This window comes from Camellia sinensis, chromosome 11 (assembly GCF_055761805.1).
Source record: "Camellia sinensis isolate YWXY chromosome 11, ASM5576180v1, whole genome shotgun sequence".
NCBI lineage: Eukaryota > Viridiplantae > Streptophyta > Magnoliopsida > Ericales > Theaceae > Camellia > Camellia sinensis.
In genome coordinates, this window is record NC_138971.1 from 176,300,746 (window position 1) to 176,322,995 (window position 22,250).

Consider the following 22,250-nt stretch of genomic DNA (forward strand, 5'->3'; position numbering starts at 1 on the left):
AGTAGAAGGAAGGCTAGCCTTAGAGGAAAGTACGAGTCCGTTGCCTGAGAGCTCTGAGGACTTGCCTAAAGAGGTGTACGATCCAAGCTGCTACATTGTGCTAACTGGTCAAATCAAGCCAAAATTGGTGTTGCCAACTGTAGTGGAGGTTAACGTGGTTAGGGAGGATAGCCTGAGCCAAGGGTTGGATGATTTGGCAGAACTCGAGGAGGATCTAGACAACCTGCAATTCTTTGACTAATAGGATCAAGGGGATGTGTAGATTGGCAATGGATCAATCGACAACTTTGGGTGGCTGTGTGATGAGCCGGATAAGGAGGAAGGAACTAAAATGAAATCGTAGGAAAATGAAACAGGAATTGCTGTAGTGGCCAGAAGGGCCGATGAAAAGGGAAAACTGTCGGAGAACGCCGGTGTGGAAAATTCAGCTCAGGAACTGGTCGCTGTGAGCACTGTAGACACAGAACATGAAGCTGAGCTGAAGAAGTTTGAACAAGAGAGGGTTGAAGACAACTAGAAAACAATATTGATCCAATACCTTGTGGGGGATACCTGCGATGTGAAAGTGATCCGAACGGAGCGAGAGAACTATTTGCTGGCTGCTGAAAGTGTATGGTAGGATGATGACAATCTACATCTAGCTCACGCCGATGAAGACTGGGGTGAATGCCTTTTAAACAACACGTGGAACGTAGAAGAAATATATCACATAATAAGAAGTGGGCAGTATTTAAGCCATCGCACTTAGATCAAGCAGAGGCATCTAGGAATGACAGAGACATTGAGAGACAAAAAGAGAAGCAGCTGGAGGAAGAGACAGTGTTGAAGCAGCTTAAGAAAATGCAAGTTGACATCTCCATTTGGGGTCTTTTTATGGCCTCCCGAGTACATCGACAGGCAGTATTGTCAACAATGGACAAGGCTAAATTGTCCATCGACATTACCCTCGAACAGCTTGTGGGACTGGTCTTCCTAGGTGGCGTCGGGCCAACCCTAACCTTTTCTAACAAAGAACTACTGCTGGAAGGCTCAGCAAATCCTTGTACATATCTATTGAGTGTAGGGAGAAATGGGTACCGATGATGTTGATAAACACCGGTTCAGCTATCAATGCCTGTCCTTCTCGTACAGCTTATGCAATCGGCCTCAGACTAGCAGATTTTGTGCCCACGGCCTAAGTAATTCAGGCATATGATAATACAAGCAGGGAGATCATGGGCACAGGTGGGCCCAGCTCAGTAAGATGTCAAATTCCATATCTTGGATGTGCCGGTCACCTTCAATTTACTGCTAGGGCGGCTCTGGTTACATCATGTGAATGCTGTCTTCTCTACCCTCTACCAAATGTTGAAATACCCTTACGGGAAAGGAGTGGCTATTGTTTTCGGGAATTTATCCATCCATCCCCCGCCAAAAGTAACTACACCAGTGTTGGAAATCATTCATGGTGAGGAGGATGTATTCCTTTCAGGGTTCACTCTGGCTGATGCCCGGGTAATGCAGACTATACTAGTCGCAGACGAGGGCATGCATGTCAGCGCCAAGTCTATCTATTTCATGAAAAAACTGCAGCATGTGCCAGGAATGACACTAAGAAGAAGTGGCCAGAAAGGAGTCACAACATTGACAGACGTGTCGTACACTCCACATGCTTTTGGTTTGGGCTATGTACCCACCAAAGAGGACTGGATCAGGAAGGGAGAAGAAATCAGAGGTAGAGCCAGGGCCAAGCAAGTCTAAAAACACTATAAGCTCATCGGAACGCTGAATGACCACTTTGTTCGGGAGGGAGAAGATTTCCCCTTTTATAGCTTTCCCGAGCCCTGGATGAATTCCACGAAGCAGCGTGTTCCCGAATTTTAAATCTTCTTTGACCTGCAGTTACAAGATAGTATGCCGAAGAAAAAGCTGAACCAAGTACTGAAGCTGAACAGAGCATGGAAAATGACTCAGACAACAGTGAACTTGGAGCTTGTCTCCTTATAGATCCAGCGGCTGACTCAGAGAACTTGGGGGATAACCTTACCATCTCCATGATCAGGGAAGAACCGGGTGTGAACCCAACTAGCAGAATTTTGGATGCGTCAGAGGCACCATCTCTTATCTGGTAGCTAGAGGAGGGCTATCTGTCTAGTTCTGAGTCGGGTGATGAGTTAGAATCTGATTCCACTGAGTCTGTGGAGTCAAAATCAGATTCCGGTTCTTCTAAGCCTGAGTCTGGTGTTGCCGAGGTGGTAACCTAGATGCCAAGGTCTTGTCCAGGTTCTCTTTTTCTTTTGTTTTTGAGTCGGTTGTAACCAAAGATCTGGATCTTATGAATGAGAACACTGCCGATTCTGAGTATTTCTCTGTGCCTCTTACTTATTGTATTGACCAAGATTTTCAAAATTTTAATGAAAACGAAGAGGAAGGAATTAAAACTTGATTAATCGAGAGGATAAGAGGCTTGCTAAACCCTGTGCTGATGAAATTGTTGCTATTAATGTGGGTACTAAGAAAGATCTGCGTCTGGTCCAAATCGAGTCCACATTGTCTTTGGAGGAGCGCGAACGCTTAGTCGCTTTGTTAAAAGATTTCAAAGATGTTTTCGCGTGGTCCTACAAAGACATGCCTCTTGACCCCAAGGCCCGACTTATCAAACAGAAGTTGCGTAGAATCTGTCCAGATTAGGCATTGAAAATCAAGGAAGAGGTCACCAAGCAGATCGAAGCAGGTTTCTTGTTAGTATTTGAGTATCCGACTTGGTTGGGCAACATTGTCCCAGTGCCGGAAAAAGATGGTAGAATCCAGGTGTGTGTGGACTTCCGAGACTTGAATAGAGCCAGTCTGAAGGATGACTTTTCTCTGCTGTACATTGATGAGTTAGTGGACTTCGCTACGGGCCATGCATTGTTATCCTTTATGGATGGGGGTATAACCAGATTCTGATGGCGCCTGAGGACAGAGAGAAAACCACATTCACTACGCCGTGGGGTACCTACTACTACCGGGTTATACCGTTTGGGCTGAAAAATGTCAGGGTTACCTATTACAGGGCTGTAACCACCATCTTGTATGACATGATCCACAAAGAGGTGGAGGTGTACGTGGACGACATGATTGTCAAGTCCAAAGAAAGAGAGGACCACTACACCACCTTGAAGAAATTCTTTCAATGGATCAGAGAATACAAATTTTGGTTGAATCCGCAGAAATGCACCTTCGGTGTAACAGCAGGGAAAATGCTGGGTTTTTTGATCACATAGAGGGGTATCGAAGTAGATCTTTCTAAAATCAAGGCCATCCTAGAAATACTACCATCAAAGATGGGTAAAGTGCAATTCATAAAGCGGTTTATTTCCAAATTAACCTTGACTTGTGAACCATTATTTGGTCTCCTGAAGAAAGGCAAAAAATTCCGATGGGATGATTGATGTCAATTTGCCTTTGAGCAGGTTAAGCAGTACCTCCAGAATTCACTTGTGTTGTCGTCGCCAGAGCTGGGGAAGCCTTTGATTCTGTACTTGTCAGTGATAGACACGACTATGGGATCTCAAGAATCTGAAGATAGGGCGGAGAAAGCCATCTCTTACTTGAGCAAGAAAATGCTTGATTATGAGACTTGCTATACTCCATTAAAGAAAGCTTGCTTAGCCTTGATATGGGTTACTAGGAAGTTGAGGCACTACTTATTAGCTCACTCTGTAATCCTGGTTTCGAGATTAGATCCCATCAAATATCTCTTTGAGAAACCAACTCTTACGGGTAGGCTAGCCCATTGGTTGCTTCTCCTCTCCGAATTTGATCTCAAATATGTCACCTGCAAGTCGATCAAGGGAAGAGCTATAGCGGAGTTCCTGGCAGACCACCTGGTAAAAGGGGATAAGGCGGTGGAATACTTGTTCCTAGATGAAGTCATTCTGTAAGTTGAGGAGGACACTTGGACGATGTACTTTGATGGAGTATCCAATCAATACGATTATGGGATAGGTGTGTTGTTGATAGCACCCGACGACTCCTATATACCTTTAGCCTTCAAACTTCGATTCAAGGTGTCCAATAATGAAGTAGAATATGAAGCGTGTATCGCTGGTTTAGAAACTGCCCTGGAACTAGGGGCAAAAAGATTGGATGTTATCAGAGACTCGAACTTAGTTGTTTCTCAAGCAAATGGAGACTGGAGAGTCAAAGAAGAAAAGATGAACGTTTATCACTAGACCCTGGATATTTTGATTCTTAGGTTTAAAAAGCTGACTTTCACGCATCTACTGAGAGAGAACAAAAGGTTCGCTGATGCTTTAGCAACTCTATCTTCTATGGTAGACATCCTACTTGGAGTCCGGATACGTCTGATTATCATTGAACAGAAACACACGACGGCTTATGAAACTATTGCTGCAATAGATGAAGCGCAAGATAAAAAGCCCTAGAACTACGATATTTGGAAACTCTTGGAAAATGAGATTTATCCACCTGGGGAAAATGCCAAGGACAAAAGGGGAATACGGCAAATGGCCATCCAATTTATCATTTGCGAGCTAAGCGGTAGAAAAAAGGTCATTTGGGAATGCACAAGTTATATGTCGAAGAAGAGGAATCAAAGCACCTGATGGAGGCCATCCATGGAGGAGAGTGCAAAGTGCACATGAACGGAGTGATGCTAGCCCGGAAGATTCTCAGGCAAGGTTATTATTGGTCCACCATGGAGGAGGATTGTATTGGTTTTGTTCGGTGATGCTGCAAATGTCAAATTCATGAAAATTGTATGAATATCCCGCTGTTAAAACTGTACAACATGACTCTGTCTTGGCCTTTCTCAGTCTGGGGAATTGACATCATCGGTGCAGTCACACCAAAAGGATTGAATGGGCATGAATATATCTTGGTGGCAATTGATAACTTTACAAAGTGGGTGGAAGCTCAGTCCTATGTCGTATTGAAAACATCGCATGTAGGCAAGTTCATCAGAAACAATATCATTTTCCGGTACGGAGTCCCAAACAAGATCATATCAAATAATGGCTCCCACTTCAAGAAAAAGATGATAGACTTGTTAGAGAAATACAATGTGGCTTTTCTTAAGTCATCTACATACAGGCTGCAAACCAACGGAGCCGTTGAAGCCACCAACAAGAACATCAAGAATATCTTGCAGAAGATGGTTGAGACCAACAGGGACTGGCCAGATAAATTGCCATTCGCACTTTGGGGCTATAGAACTTCAATCCGGATGTCTACAGGGGTAACTCCTTATTCTCTCGTCTGTGGGATGCAAGCTGTTTTGCCAATTGAAATAGAAGTCCCGTCGCTGTGAGTTATGACTGAGTGTCAGATAGCAGAGGCGGACGGGCAACATACTAGATTTGAGGAGTTAATGCTATTTGATGAAAGAAGGCTGAAGGCATTGTATCATGTTTAGGGCTACCAACACAGAATTGCCAGGGCTTTTAACAAGAAAGTTAAGTCTCAGAATCTCAAGAAAGAAGATATGGTGCTAAAAGACATCCGAGCTCCCATTCATGACCCTAGGGGAAAGTTTAGACCCAATTAGACTGGTCCCTACATCATCAAAGTTATTTGATCAGGTGGGGTTGTTATTCTCATGGACTTAGACGATCTGGAATTTTCACAACCGATTAACATGGACAAGTTGAAGAAATACTATCCCTGAGAGGCTTGCTAGGCCAAAAATCTAGAAGGGCGACCTAGGTAAGAGTTAGAGCATGAAAAATTAGAAATAAAGAAAAACTGAGCTCGCAAGGTTGAAAACCCTAAAGGCCGACTTTGGCAAAAGTTAGAGCGCAAAAGAAGAGAGTTAATACTCAAGTGAACTTGAACCGAATTACGTAAGGCCTAATTCCCATCTTCGGGATACGTAGGTAACTTCATCCTGAAGTTAGGCCGTAATCACCTCCAACTTAACTGTCCTGTCCATGTATTTGATCAAGTCATCTTTGTCTGTTCTTTACTTGAGAGTTCGGTTGTGATCTTCATTCTGGGAAGAAGAGCTAGTTATAAAGCAGAGCAGTGGTGTTCAAATCAAGGGGCAATTTGTGATCTTTTGATTCGGGGTTGTACACCTTGAGGATTGATTCCGTGCGTGTCAGGTGGTGATCCTTTTCGAAAATGGTTTTGGAAAGTTTTGATAAAAGTTGGAAATTTTACTTTTTACAACTTAGACCATATTTAGACCAAAAGGAAAAATTTTAGTGCTCACAACTTTAATTCCATTGATTTCAACATAAAGTTCTTCAAGTCTCTGATACAAATCAAAGTTGCTTTTATTACATCGAAAAAAACTTGAAAAGAAAGGTCAAAGCAATAAACTAGGGGCATCGGTGAGTTAGGTGCTCCTGCATCCTTTACTCATGCATATGGAAGCTTCTGAAGCCAAAGTGGGCCCGGTTTGTGCTTCATCCTCAAGCCAAGCCAAGCACTCGCCAAAAAGGGCATAACTGAAACTAGGGGTTGGGGCCAGAAGCTCTCTCATCCTCCAAGCAGTGAGATACCTAGTGAACCACGGACAGGGAATGAAACCAGGCACTCTACCTCCTCCTCTGGGCGGGTCTGATCATGCCCAAACTAACATCTGAACCGAAAGAAAAAGTAGAACACGCAGTGCGTGAGGCCGATCAACTGTATGCCAGTCTGTTGAGCCATGCTGTAACTCATCTTGATCAGATTAAGCTAGGGGTAATACCAAGCTATGTCAGCTGTAGACCTGTTGCACATCCAGTTGCACCACTATCCCTCATTGGAAAAATCCACTAGTCAGTAGTGGAAGAAATAACCTAGAGCTGAGTACTCAGGGCAAGAGTCCACTACCTTCAACTTATCTATAAGCCACACCTGGGAAGAGATAAAAAAAAAGAGAGATTAAAGAATAAAAAGATGTATGTTGAGAGAAAAGTAAGAAAAGGGCTTTGAGAGAAAAATGAAGCATGAGTGCTGAGTGATGTAAGAAACACATATGAGAAAGGGCCGGAAACAATACCTGAAGAAGTAGTGGGCTCCTCGCGAATCTGGTAGTCTCTCGCTGATAAAAGGTATCTAAGTCTATCAAGGTCTCGGCCAAGGCCAAACCAATGCAACTCTTCTCTTCTTTCAGATCTTGGGCCACTTCGATCAAACGAATGCTGGATCCGCCAAAACTAGGGACAAGAAGGAAATGTGCAAACATACGTAAGTAGAGGGCATGTTGCCAAAAACCCCGCCAAAAAAGGTTGCCACTATCACCGATATTGGAAAATTGATGAATCAAGCTAGGTATGCCTAGCTCTCTGCTGTGGGCCAAAGACCGAGCCTCGTGTAAAGTGAGCTCGCATATCCTTCCCAAAGCTTGGGCGTGACTAAAACGGGACTGAGGCATAATTTTCTCATTGCGTTGGGATTCCATTAGTGCCTGGAATTCTTCAATCGTCGGGCATATTTCTTGTCCCCCGAAGCGAAAGACATGCGTAATTAGATCCCAACATCGGGCTGCGGCATGAAGGAACAGAAAACAAAGTGGAGTATAGCTTAACAAAAAAGTGCATTTATACCGAAATCTCAGAAATTTACCTTTTTCCGTGCTGTCTAAAGCAGCTATCCAATCCGCGAGCTTTTCGGGAAAAAAATGGCTCCATTTGTAGAAGAAATTGTAGTTGAAATGAGATTCTAGAAGAGAAATCACGAAGCTGAACCTTTTGCAGAAGATAAGGTTCTGAGTGGAAGCCAGTTGTCAACAATCTGAGGTTGCTTACATTGGTGGCCAATAGGCAACCCCCCTCTAGCCGACAACTTCTCTTCGTGGACGGTAGTCCTCATTTCTGGCTTATCGTCCACCTGTGTGCTGGGCAGTGTTGGCAGCTTATGTTTTGCCTCGATCTTTGTGTTTTGAGGTTTTGTTTTGAGTCTTTTTGATTTTAACAAGTTTCTTTATTTGTATTTGAATTATTTTTGCTTTGTTTATCGAGTCGTATTTTGTATTTTGGTTGTTGGTCGGCTCATTACCCGATTGAGAACATTATGCCAATACAAGTGTTCAGTTTTCATTTGAAAATTCGATTCCATGTCTATTTCATACAAATATGGTGCTCATGATGCAGAAATAACAACACTTTTCATAAAAACTGTAGGTTTTATTCCGATCATGGTTTTTACAAAAGAAGAGTACAAGTTTCAAAAGCAAAAATAAAACCTATCTGAAGCTATACATGTACTAATGCTACCAAACAAAGAAGAAACTAAGCAAAAAGTACAAAAAATCAGCATTGGTCATCTCAAGCTTGGGAGACCCTCTTCGTCATCTTCCTTAGAGGGGACGCGAGAGCACTATCTCCATCAGCACTGCTGTCAAAATCAGACTCTGAACCAGAGCCGGTATCATCTTCGCTTCTTATCTCAAAGTCCTTCTTGGCGTCGCCTCCACTCTCGAACTCCGAGCTAGCACCATCGTTTCTACTCTCGGATGACTTAGAATACCGACTCACTGCCTCCTCAGAGTCACTAGTCTTAGTATCATCATCGCTTAAAATGGGCTCTGAAGGACTACTCTGGCCTCAGGTGTCCCTATCTCTGCCTAGACCGTGACTCACATCTCGGCCACGAGTTGGGGCCTGTCTCTCCCTCTCTCTTCTCCTTGCTGCTGGAGAAAGTGCTGCCGGTGCTGGTGCTGCTGCCGTTAGTGCAATCGGTGTAGATGGAATATGAGACAAAAAAAATAGTTGTTAACATATCAGCTACAGTGTGTGTATCAAAGACAGGCATAGTATGCAGAATAAGTTTCATGTAGAAATCAGACATAGTATACGTACAGTGTGTGAATGCAGTGTATCAATGTTATGTATCAGTGCAGTTTGGGAAAGCTTTTGGTTGAAATGCTGGTGTATCAGTGGAAATATGATAGCATGAAATGCAAACTAAAGGAAATTACCTGGATATCGTGGAGACCAAACAGCATCTCTTTCCTCTACACCATACCCATCAGAGAAACCACCAGCTCGAGGAGGCTCCCCGTATACTTTATAGATGTCTGCAAGTGCATTTAAATGACCAATGTTTGAAATAAACATATTTGAAATAGAAATATGGGGTGCAATTATAAAGTGTGGTCTATACCTGGGACGAACCTCAAACTCTGATAAACTCCGATAAACTCATGCCCAGCCTCTGCCGACTTGATCAGAATCTAATAAGCAGTCCCAGTCGGCCCCCAGCATTTGAGCACAATGGGAAGCTCTGGCCAATGGATAGCTCGCTCAATAGGGGGAGCCCCTCTGGTATGGGCCCTAGTCGCCCAAGTCGCATCGCCTGCCCCAAGAGCTCCTGCCCCCGTCAGAGGAGGCATAAGGTGGGTCTAAATAAAGGTCGTGTAATCACCCTTTCCTCTGAAGAAATCAGCATCCAAGCCTACCATGAACTGTAGGACTACGTCAACAGATAGGCTATTCGTTGTCGTCATAGACTTCGGGGACGGCATCGAGACGACTGGATTAGGCAAGCCCACAGTCTGACGAATGAATCTCTCGCTCAAGAACCAAGCTCAGCAGACTGGGCCCTCTAGCAGAATTCGGAAGCGCAACATACCCCAGGCTCCCGCGTACTGGTCTCTCACCTCGGCCAGCATCATGGCCCAAGGCTGCCACGGGATCTGCAAACAAAGAATGAATAGATTATTAGTTGTCGTCAGTTGCCAAAGTGTGAATCAGAGCAGTGTTAAAGCAAAAATGATTGAGTTTCAGGTTACCTCAGCGGCGATCACTGTATTAAAGTAATGGCGAAAGAAGGCGAAAGTCTCGCGACTCCGGTGCTGACACTGACCATCATACCATCTCGGGTAAGGAACCACAAGGAGGAGCTCCTCTATAGGCTCTGGAGTGAGGGCTAGAAAATATGCATAAACCCATAGCTGCAAGGAAAGTGCAGTGATATGTGGGCAACACAGCACGAACAGATACAGAAAATGTAAAGCAGAAAGCATAATGTATGAACAGATACAGAAAATGCAAAGTAGAAAGCGCATGTGTTTAATAGATATAAAGCAGAAAATGTGAAATAGAAAATGTAAAGTGTAAAGAGAGAACTGAAATGCATACCTCCCAGGCTCACCAGTAGCCTCCGATCCACTCTCTTCTTAAGCGGGAGGTAGAGCTCATAGAGTCGTATATGGTGGAGAGGCCAGCTCCGTCCCAATCGTAGAAGTGTACTCGGGGAAGGGTCACAAGGGCACCCAACAAATATAAACCCATAGTGTTCCACCTATTCGAAAATAAGGTGGTACCGAGGACAAACGTCAGGAAGCCCCAGGCATGCTGCTCCATCTCCTCCAGCGTCTCAGGCTCACTCCCACGGAACTGCTTGGTGAACCAACTGTGTCTCACTATGGCTGGCTGATACAGAGGTGGGCGCGCTCCCAATAGGTCGATCTAAGCAGCTTTCCACTTCCTCTTGTCTGTGTCAAAAGGGATCGGATCACCCCTTACTCCTAAGCCTGTGATCATGGCAAAGTTATAGAGAGTCATCGTCATTTCCTTGGTAGTAGAGAGGTGGAAGGAGTTGGTGGTGTCCCACTATTTCTCCACTAGCGCTCCTAAAGGGGGTGGCTCGCTATGATTCATGTCAATCCAGAGCAGAAAAGGTCGAAGCCAGCTTCATCGACAATGTCACAGGCCCCGGCATGGAACTCCTCATACCAATCATTCATCGTCGTCGCTCCGTACCCCCTATAGGCAAATGAGTCTCCCTGTGGCAAAGAATAGTGTGAATTAGATGAAAGGCAGTGATGAAAGTGCAATCAGATAAAAGGTGGTGCAAGAAATGGAGTTAAAAGAAAGGTAGGAATGCATGAAAACAGAGTTCATACCTCAATAACACTGGACAAAAGGTGAGAGGCCTGCTCTCTTAGCAGGAGGTCCTCTGGTACGCCGCAAGCAAAGTCGCAGAAACGCCTAATGCCTCCAGGCGGTAATATGTGTATGCGAGGATGATATCTCACCAGATTGAAGGGCCGCACTCTCAATGGTAACGGCTCTGGCTCAAACTTGGCCGCAAACTCCACCTCAAGGTCAGCCTCAATGCCCTGAGTCGCCTCGCTAGCCTCAGCAACTGCTGGCTCCTCTACCTTGGCAACAGTTGGAAACATAGATGGAACCTCGGGAGGGGATCCATCATGAGGAATATCGTTTGCCATCTAGAAAATGGGTGAAAAATAGGTGAAAAGTGAAGAAAAACGAAGAAAATAGGGTATACTTGGAAAAAGTCAACCCTAGGAGAGAGAAAATGGGAGAAAATGTCAAAACCCGGAAAGTTCACTAAACCCAAGAGAAACTCGAGGGGAACAAGCCTAAAGTGGTGAAAATCCGAGAAAAAGCGACGAAACCAAAATTTGATTGGTTCAAAATGTAGAGGACTAAGAGGGTTTTGCGAAAAAAGTTGGCGTGGGGCGTTGGAAAACGAGTATAAAGCATGGATCTAGAGAGAAAGTGTTTAAAGAGAGAGTGAGAGGATTTTCGAGCTTGGAGAAGTGAGGAAATGAAGTTTGAGATGGTATACTTAAAGACCCAAAGCAAAAGGACAATTCTGCCCCGAATCTGCCATCGGTGGCTGGCAGGGTTTTCTGGTGGCCGGTGGCTCTCAGGTGGGTCCTGGTGCTATTCTATGCTTCTGCTTCCTGATTAGTGTATGGAAGGTCCTGTTTTGAAAGCTTACGGCTACGTTTTGGTGTGTGAACGTGTCCCACTTGCTATTATGAACGAGGTGTATTCTTTTGAACATGTTGTAATTCCTCTGAGAGGTAAATCGGAAGGCACTACCGAATATCGTTTTGTTTGTTTTGTCACATTATGGGTATGTTTGGTTTGGTTTTGAGAGAGTAGTTTTTAAAAATTATTTTAGAGAGAGAGTTTAGAAATTTTTTTGGTTTGTTTGGTTGTATATTCTGAAAATAGTTTTGGAGTTTTGGAGTTTGGAATGATTTGATATTTTGTTGTAATTGAGTAGATGTGTGTGTGAGAAAAAGTGATTAAAAATGAAAGAAGAGAGAGAAAAAGTGATTGATTGATGTGTAAGAGAGAGAAAGTGATTTTGGAAATTGTTTTGGAAAAATTACAAATCGAACAAGTTTTTTTAAATTTTTTTCCCAAAATCACTCTACAAAGCCAAACCAAACATACGCTATGTCTTTGTTCTCTTCCATTGCATAGAATGTGCATTTCACATATATGCATGCTACACGCATGTCTTACATCATTTATGATTTGTGCATAGAACATGCTGTCAATTTTGCATAGAATATGCTCTTATTTTGCATAGAATATGCTTTTGTTTCTTGCAATAGAACATGCCTTCTTAACATCATACGTCAGTTGTCCATCTTGTATGGAATATGCGTTGTCACTCTTAGGGCTGTTCAAAAATCTGTTCAAACCGGTAATTCGGACCGAACCAGACCAAACCATACGGTTTGGTTCGGTTCTATTAAGAATCGGTTCGGTTTCAGTTTAAGAAATATAAGAATCGTAAAAACGGTTCGATTAATAGATTTTATGAAAAAATCACAGTTCAAACCAAACCGAACCGAATTTAAAAAAATATATATAATATATCAAGTTTTATTTTTATTAATTGGTTTTTTGTAATTTTAATGATATTAGGATGATATAAATATGTAATGTTGAGTAATGCCTTAATATTATTAGTTTTTATCATGAGTTAAATGTAATTAGTTTGAGTAATTATTTTACTAATATTAACAATTTATTCTTGTAAATAGAAATTTTTGGAACCATGAACTAAACCAAAATTGAACCATTATTTCGGTTTGGTTCCAGTCTGATTTTACTAGTGTAATGGTCTGGTCAGGTTTTCAAAATCACAAAACCGTTAGGATCGGTTCGGTTCATGGATTTTCTTAGAACCAAACCAATCCAGACCGTATATACCCCTAGTCACTCTATTGCACACGTTCACTTTGTGCTTTTATTGCACATGTTCATTTTGTATATCTATCACACACCTCTCTGTTTTATGTTGGGATGCGTGAAACGTGACCCCGAGCGGTTTCTCTTGTATCTTAAGACGTGTGAAGCGCAACCTTGAACGGGTTTGATTTCAGGGCACGTGAAGCGTCACCTAGAGCCGTTTCTCTTGTATCTCAGGACCTGTGAAGCGCGACCCTGGGTGTGTTTTATCATAGGACGCGTGAAGCACAAGCCCGAGCAATTTTTCTTTTATCTCAAGCGCGTGAAGTGCAGCCCTGGGCACGTTTTCTGTCGGGGCGCGTGAATAGCAAGCCTGAGCGATTTTTCTTTTATCTCAGGATGCCTGAAACACAACCCTGGGCGCGTTTTATCTCGGGACACATGAAGCGTGAGCCTGAGCGATTTTTCTTGTTTCTCAGGACACGTGAAGCGTGGCCTTGGGCGTGTTTTATCTTGGGACACATGAAACACAAGCCTGAGTGGTTCCCGAACAGTTTCTCTTGTATCTTGGGACGCGTGAAGCGCGAGCTTGAGCAGTTTTGCTTCTATCTCAAGACGCGTGAAACGCGACCTTAAGCGGTTTTGCTTTTATCTTAGGACGCGTGAAACGCGACCTTGATCGGTTTTCATCTCGGGACATGTGAAACACGACCCCGAGTGGTTTTTGTTTCTCAATTTCTCAAGACGCGTGAAACGCGATCCTGAGCGGTGTTTTCTTTCCTCGTCTCGTGTTTTGGCGTGGTCAGAGTGTGTTTTATATCTTTTTGCATGGAACCTGTGTTGGTTTTAAGCTTGAAGCTACTCATTCATATGTTGTTACCTCGTTATCTTGCTTATTGCATTTGTTATTGCTTATTGCATCATTTTGCATTAGCATGAGTTTTCAAAATAGCCGGCTTCGCGATGTGCGTAAGTCCAGCTTCAAAGTATCTTTATGCATATTATTTTCATCTTGTCCCAGAACTACATTGGTTTGATTCCTTACAAAGAGATACGTAGGCAGCCTACGGGCGCAACTATTTATTTCTGTTTTGATTGTTTGTCCAAGTCTTATAGCCTTGTTAAAATGGGCCGTCTTCGGGCCTTGACATTCACTCACGTCATTTTATGACTCCGAGTTCTGTCAAAGAAGGGCAACTGTAGGACACCCCATTTTTGACCGCCCTTACGACTTGGATGTCATCGCTTGCACACCCAATGATGAGTGTATATTCTTGTCAAGTGCTCGAAGTCCTCAGCAGAATGTCACAGCTTTGAGCCTTTCAAACCCTACACCCCTGTTGCCTTTGTTTTGGACCCATACCTTGGATTTTCAAGCCTGCAAACTCTGGTGGCCTATAGGCCACTGCTACCGGCTGAAAGCCATTGCTTCTGGTTGCCGGCCACTGATGTGGTCTGCCGGCCACCAATATGTTTTGCAGATATTTGTGACAAATGTGCCAGCTGTTTGCACAGATGCTTGCATTTGCTCCCACGTGTATGGTTGGATATTTTTGAGAGAGGTTCATGTTTCTCTATATATAGAGGACCTCCCCTCTTGCCATGGGGTTAGAAAAATTTTAGAGCAAAATTTTTCCTTTCTGTACAACTCTCTCTCTCTCTCTCTTGCAAATTTCTTTACATTTGCCTATATGCTCTTAACCAAACCTCTCAATCTTTAAGCTGAGGTATCTTTGAGCCTTGTTTGAGCTATTGAGGGTGTGTTTGCCTTGTTTTATTGCTTGAAAGTGATCTCATCTTTAAGAGGTATAAAGCTTTGCCTCTTTACTTGTTGTAATCACTCTTTTTCTTACTATTTTCCCACTGTTTTTGGGCTTTAAAAACTCTGTATTTTTTGGCTGAAACTTGGGTTTTAAGGCCAATAAAGGTGTAAGGGTGGTTCACCCTTCTTTACACCTTGCTCTCAAGGCCTTTACCCTTGTGTTTCCCACCTTTACACTATCTTTTTTTAAGATTTTAAATACTGATTTTCAGAGTTGTTTGAATGGCTAAAATCATGGTTTGAAGTCCAAAATTAGAGGGGTTAGCCTCCCCTCCTTGTGTTTTGCTTACTAGCCTAGCATGATCCATGTTCTAGCTTATCATTCTAACTATTTTTGTCTTAATTCCAGTATGTTTTAGGACTTATTTAGGACTATTTTTTAAGTGTTTGTTGCATTTAAGCTTTGTTTTGCATGCTTATAGTGTAGTTATCCTCATAAGCTTGGTGTTTTAGGCATTAGACACCATCTTATTTGAATTGATAGTGTTTATTTAGTACGTTTCTTACTTGTTCTCACCTTTAATCACCTCTACAACCTCCCTCCTTTCTTGGTTTTTTCTTTGCTTTGAAAGTGGTTTCAAATTATTTGTTTGTTTAAGTATAAGATTGAGATGTTTTGCTTAATGGTTTAATCTCTTTGGGGGTTCATTACCAACAGTATGATATCTTTTTCATACCTAAAGCAACTATTGGTTTGAGCCATCTTTCCATTAGAGGACTTAAGTTCACCTTTGGACTCAATTAACTAAAGAATAGATGGTAATCTAAAATGAAGTAATAAAATTGAGGCTAAAAAAAGGTACAAGATAATAATTTGGTTTTGGGTTCGATCGGACGTTAATTGAACCTTTGAATCTTGAGTCATTTCATACTCATTAGTGATGAAATGGTTCAAGATTCATTGCCAACTACTTCCCTTGATCTTTCATGATAGGGAGGTGGTTTTGAGAGTCTTGTTTTGTTGCATTCAATGAACTTGCACACTTTGGTTCCTAGGCCATCATGCAATGCAATTGCATAGATCGATGGTTTGTGAATCAAGTTTTACTACTCCTTTGAACTGTTCAAATGATAAGGAGGGGTAAATTGTGCAAACAAACCCTTGAGAATATCCTATCCCTACTCTATTTGCTCTCTGTTGCAGCAGGACAGCCAAGTCAGTAGTGGCCGACAGGCCACCTTCAATGGCCGGCAGGCCATCATCAGTGAACGGCAGGCCCTCTGCCGACCAACAGTGCAAAATCCAACAGTATACTTTTGAAGCAGAACAAAGTTGGTCTGGAGGTGAAAATCAGTGCAAGTGTCCAACTGTGCAATAGAGGCATTCAACAGCAGAAACAGTGGCTTTTTAGGGTGGAAACCGCATTCATGCATACGCCCTCCATCGATCCTTGGGATCTACGTTATAAATATGTTAGTGTTGTGATTAAAATAGTGGCTTTGCAATTAATTAGTTAGAATAACTAATTCATCTTGTGTTGTAATTATTTTAATTAGCTAGATTAGTTAATCAATTAGTTCGTTCGGTTTGTAATAATTAGTTAAGTAGTTTAGCTAAATTATTCATTTGTTGTTGTAATAGTTAGGTAATTAGTTAGCTAGTTAGTTTATTCGGACCCTCTTGTGTGAGGCCGCAATGTTGTAATAATGTGTATGTCTTCCAACTCCACGTCTTTCTCCCTTTTATTTACTAGCTTATGATGGTTAGACTAGAACATCATGTTTTATTTAGTATACTTCATGTTTGCATCCACTTGTATTGCATGAACCGAGGCTCGTTTCATCATTCTAACATTGCATTGTCGTTTAAATAGTTCGTTGAAATGCATGTTTAAACCGCATGCTATCAAATTGATTCGCATGTCATGTTAAGTAGCTGAGCCTAGTAAATTGCATATCGCATGTGTTGCATTAGTCATGCTGCATAGTTATGATCATGCATTTTTCTAACTCTTTTATCCTTTTGGCTTGGAGTACTAGGTGAGTGTAGACACTTCATTTTTGACCGACCTTAAAACTCGGATGTCATCGACTGAGCGCTTAGTGATGGTGCATATTGTGCTCGTTCTGAGGTTACAGAGTCTCGACTGAGAGCCTTGCCTCCGGACTTCGGGACTCTTTTGTGCTTCACCTCGGTTTGCGAACCAGGTTCTGTTTTCTCTTCCTGAATGGAGGGAGAGGTCTCGTAGACCATCTCTCAATGGCCGTAGGCTATGTTTCGTGGTCGTAAGCCATTGTTCCCGTTTGGAGACCAGTTTTCAGTTTTCTGAGCCGTCGGTCGTGCGCCTCGGTTCGGGACCGCTTAACTTTCTCCGTTTGCTTTGATTTTTGGACACACCTTGTTTCCTCTCCCTAGAGGGACATTGTGGCCCGGGAGACCACCTTCGTGGTCACACACCACTTTCGGTGCTTGATAGTCAGTTTTTGGGGTACTCGGCTGCGCGTTTTGACTCTCGAACCCTCATTTTGCATCGGTGTGGGTTCATTTTTGGCATGGACCCTATTTTCATTGTTCGGAAGGTGGTACAAGGGTGGGAGACCACCTTTTCTTCTTGGAGACCACCTTTCTTTTCACTGCCTGATTTTCTTGTTAGAGAGCTGGTCTCCCTCACTTTTGAGCCACATTTAATGGTCTCCCACCATACCACTGGCTTTGTTTCAGTGTGGAGACCACCAATTACCCTTGGAGACCATTTTTCTCTCTCCTCCAGCCAGTTTTCTTGTCGGGAAACTGGTCTCCCTCACTTTTGGGCCACAATTACTTGTCTCCCATATCACCACTAAGTTGTATTCACCTGGGAGACCACCAATATGGGCTGCCGACCACCTAGTTTTGAGTTGGACCTTTTGACCTGGCTGGCCGACCACCTGGCCTGGTCGGCTGACCACTTGAACTGGTTGTCCTACTCCCTCAAGTTTTGTCTTCCTGAGTTGCTTCCAGCTGTGCCAGCTGGGAGGCATTTGCTGCATCCTCCATACACGTGTATGGAGGATGTTTAATCTTGCTTCCAAGCTTCCAAGAGAAGCTTTAGACCTCTTTGGCTATAAGAGAGACCCTCTCCCTCATTAGCAAGGGTTCAGAACCTGGTTTGAGGCATACATACACCTTTCCTTATATCTCTCTATTTCAAGCTCTAAAGACCTTTGTTCTTGGTCCATTTCCACTACACCTATGATACCCCTGTTCCGTAGTATGTTAATTGGTCCTTAATTTGAGTATGATTATGTGTTTAGCATGATTTTATGTGCCATTATGTGAATATATGTGATTTTGAAGTTTTATCTGTTCACCGTAGGAATATCTGTCTGAATAATCTGCTTTGGAAATTAAATTGAAGGCCTTATCGGCCACGGAACCCGAAATTGATTACGCCATTGTGATTGGCATAATTTTTAGAGCTTACGGTGAAATTTAATTGAAAATTGATTCAGGTCAGATTAAATTGATTTAATTGATGAATTAAGTGCCCAAGTATTTTATAGTGAAATATTATGTTAGTGGGGCTTGTTGTATTATAGCACTATACTCCCCTTTAACTCATATGAACTCAAATCTGAGTTAGACAATCGGGAGGAAGAGAGGGCCGGCCATAGTGAGAGAAAGGGAGAGGAATTGTGCTAATTTGGCTTAAAGCTTGGAAGTTTTGGAGAGTTAGCTCAAGAATTGACTAGGGCTTAGAAGATCAAAGCTTCTAGGTGAGTAATTCTTGGATTATAGTTTGTAATTTTTTTGTGTTCAAGCTAATTTGGTGATCAAGAGTGAGATTGAAATGAAATTGTGTTGGATTTGTTGAATTGAAGCTTAATATGTGCATGCATGTAAAGACTTACCTTGAAATTGCATGTTTGTGCATGTTTGAAAACAAATGTGTATAATCCATGTGAAATGTTAAAGGGAACTCATGTTTTGATTACCATTTGTGTTGTCTAAGTTGAGAATGTGGCTAATTCATCACATGCATGTAGATAAATCAAGAGATTGAGCTTCATAATGTTATAATCTTGCATTGGTGCCATGTTGGTATGATTATATTTGAGATTTGAGCCATTGCATGCTAGTAATGTAGCTGGAAAATCGATTTCGAGCTCAAGAACACAACCTGGAATTTCCAGAATTTTGACTTCCGCTCGAGCGGGGGGAAGGGCCGCTCGAGCGGAGAAATCGTGCTCCTAGCACTTTTTGCAGAGTTGGATGTCCGCTCGAGCGGGATATCTCATGCTCGAGCGGGGAGTTTTTGTAGACAGGCCTTCTGCTCGAGCGCTCTATTCCACGCCCGAGCGTATTTTTCATGCAACCAGTACTTTTGCAGGCCTTAAGGGCCTGCTCGATCGGGGAAGTTGACGCTCGAGCGGGGACCCTGTTCTCTGAAATTTTGTATGCTCGTTCTGTATTTTGTTTTCCGTTCTCTTTCACTTGTAAGCACTCTTAGGCATGCGTTAAGCATTGTGAATGAGTTAATGAGATAAGAATAAAGCCTAAAGAGGAATATGTGAATTAAGGAACGTGTTGAATTGTTAATGACCCTTTTGTGTTCATGGAATGTGTAGGGTCAAGCTCCAGGGCGAATCCACAAGCCGATCACTGTGAGTAATATCGATATTTGAAAGTTTGTCAATGTCCAATTGTTATTTCCCTTATAAGCTTTATGAGTTGCTAATTGGGATTGTGGACAAAAGTTTGACATGATAGAAATGAATGGACGAAAGGTCGTTTTGATAGAAATGAATGGATCGAAAGTCGTTTTGATAGAAATGAATGGACCGAAGGTCGTTTTGATAGAAATGAAAGGACTGAAGGTCATTTTGACATGAATGAGTGGGCCGAAAGCCGTTTTGACATAAATGAATAGACCTAAGGTCGTTTTGACACGAATGTATGGGCCGAAGGCCGTTTTGACGTAAATGAATGGGCCGAAGGCCGTTTGACAAAAATGAATGGGCCGAAAGCCATTCTGACATAAATGAATGGGCCGAAGGCCATTTTGACATGAATGGAAATCTGATTGGGCCAAAGGCCAGTATGTTTGGAACTACAGTCATTTAATCTGAATTTTGTATAAGTGTGTATATGTTAAGCAGAAATATGCATTAGGCCCAAGGCCGTTCGGAGCATGTTGTTCTTTATATTGCTTATGTAACTTATGTATTCGATATTATTCACTGGCCTATCGCTCACGCTCATACATATGTTTGTAGGTGAGCCGAGGGAAGTCCAAACCCAGCCCCAGTGAAGTCTGCCAGGAACAACATGAGTTTTGGAGAGTCAGCCTTGTATCTCACGTACTAGACCCATCCTTGCCATTTTGTTATGTATTTATAGTTTGTCTTGTTGGCAAGGACTTTGTGTACATTTGTATATATGCTGTTACGGGTTGACTTAGTTTGAATGATCCTGTTGTAGACACCCCATTTTTGACCGACCTTAAGACTCAGACGTCACTGATTGAGCGCTTGGTGATGTTGCATATCGCGCTCGTTCAGAAGTCTCAGAGTCGCGGCCGTGAGCCCTGCCTCCGGACTTCCGAACCCTCTTTTGTGCTTTGCCTCGGCTTGCGAACCAGGCTCGGTTTTCTTTGTTTCTTTTCCTGAGGGGAGGGAGAGGTCTTGTAGACCATCTCTCAGTGGCCGTGGGCTACATTTTGTGGCCGTAGGCCATTTTTCCCATTTCGGAGCCCCGGTTCTTGGTTTTCGGGATCGTTGACCATGTGCCTCGATTCGGAACCGCTTAACCATCTCTGTTTGCTCTGATTTTCGGCATACTTCTTATTTTCTCCCTTTTGAGGGACACTGGGGTCTGAGAAACCCACTTCGTGGCCGAACGCCACTTTCGGTGTTTAACGGGCAGTTTCTAGGGCCCCGAATTGCGTGTTTTGACCCCCGAACATTCGTTTTGCATCGGCTTTCATTCGTTTTTGGTAGGTACCTCTGTTTTATCACTAGGAAGGTCATGAAAGGGTGGGAGGCCAGCAATTGTTTCAACAACCAGTTCTTTACTCCTCCGGCGCCCTCCGACACCCGTTTTTCGCACTTCCGGGCCAATGTTGAACACCTTGGAGCCATTTTCTTCAAACTCAAACCACATATTTGTGATGTACACACATGGGAGGACCCTAAAAGTTCATGGCCGGCCACTAATGCTTCTTGACCCTTTTGAACCCCTCCTTCCGAGCCAATGATGAACACCCTTGGGCCACTTTCTTGAACTTTGAACCACATATTTGTGTTGTACACACATGGGAGGATCCTAAAAGTTTATGGCCGGCCATTAATTCCATTTGAACCCCTCCTCAAAATGGCTTGTTCTCTCTCCTGTTTTAGAGTTTCCAAATTCGAACCACAGGGTTGTGAAGAGGAGACCTGGGAGGCCACCAATATGTGGTGGCCGGCCACTATTTCAAGTTGACCCTTTTGACCCCTAGCTGGCCGGCTAGGGGGGGTGGCCGGCCGGCCACTTCCAAGCCCAATAGGTGGCCGGCCATATTCCTCTCTCCTTCCACTTTACAGCTGTGTAGCCCTTTCCCCCAGAAAATATCCCAATCCGGGGGATATTTTGTGGGGGAAAACTTGCCTATTTTCCCCCACCTTTTGCCCCTCCTTTACTCCCCTCTTCTTGTCCATATAACCAGCTGGTGGCATCACATTTAGGGGTTAGAAAATTTGTTCTTCAAGCCTCAAGACACAAATCTCCCTCCATCTCTCTCATTTTCCTAAAAATCCCTAAGTCCTACACCTTGTTTTCTTCATCACCACCAAGCTCTACCACCACCACTCCATTTCGGCAGCAAGAGGAGGAATTCCAGCAGCTAAAAGGCAACAAATTTGGTCCAAGAAGCAACAAAAGCTTTGGTCTTCAAGGATGAATGACATTTCTCCTCTTTTGACCCTTTTTCTTGATCCATTTGTAAGCCCTATATGCTTATTGCTTCAAGCTCCGGCCCTAACTGAAAGTGGCCTTCTTTTGAGCTCATTTTCACTTTTCATTAAGGACTCAACCCTGTTTGAGCCCACCATGATGCACTTGCTTCATTGATCCTCTTATATGTCATAATCTTGCATGCTATTTTTGGCCCATGAGTAATCTGTTTTTGAGCATGATGTAATCTGTGAATGTTCTTATTTTGGGCCCTTCTTCAACATTGTTGAAGGACCCCTCACCATTTGATGCCTCCATGTGCCACTTGTAGTTATATCCCTTATTTGGCCCCCATTTTTGCATAAATTGGCAGCCCCCCCTTGCTTCTGTTTTTGGCTTTTTCACAGAACTGAAAGTAGCCTTATTTTGGCCTATACTTCATGTTTCATTAACATTTTTTTTCTGTTTGGTGATTATTTTGTATACTTCATGTTATAGCACCTTTTGAGCCTCAATCTTGTGCCGTTTTTTTAGCATGTTTGTATATTGATTTGAGGCTTGCCATATACTGTAAACATTCATATTTTTGGTCCCTCTTAAATGTTGTAGAAGGAAATTTTCAGTTTGGATTTTGCTTATATCACTTGCTTCATTACCCCTCTCTTGGCCCCTATTCTTGCATGCCATTTTTACCCTA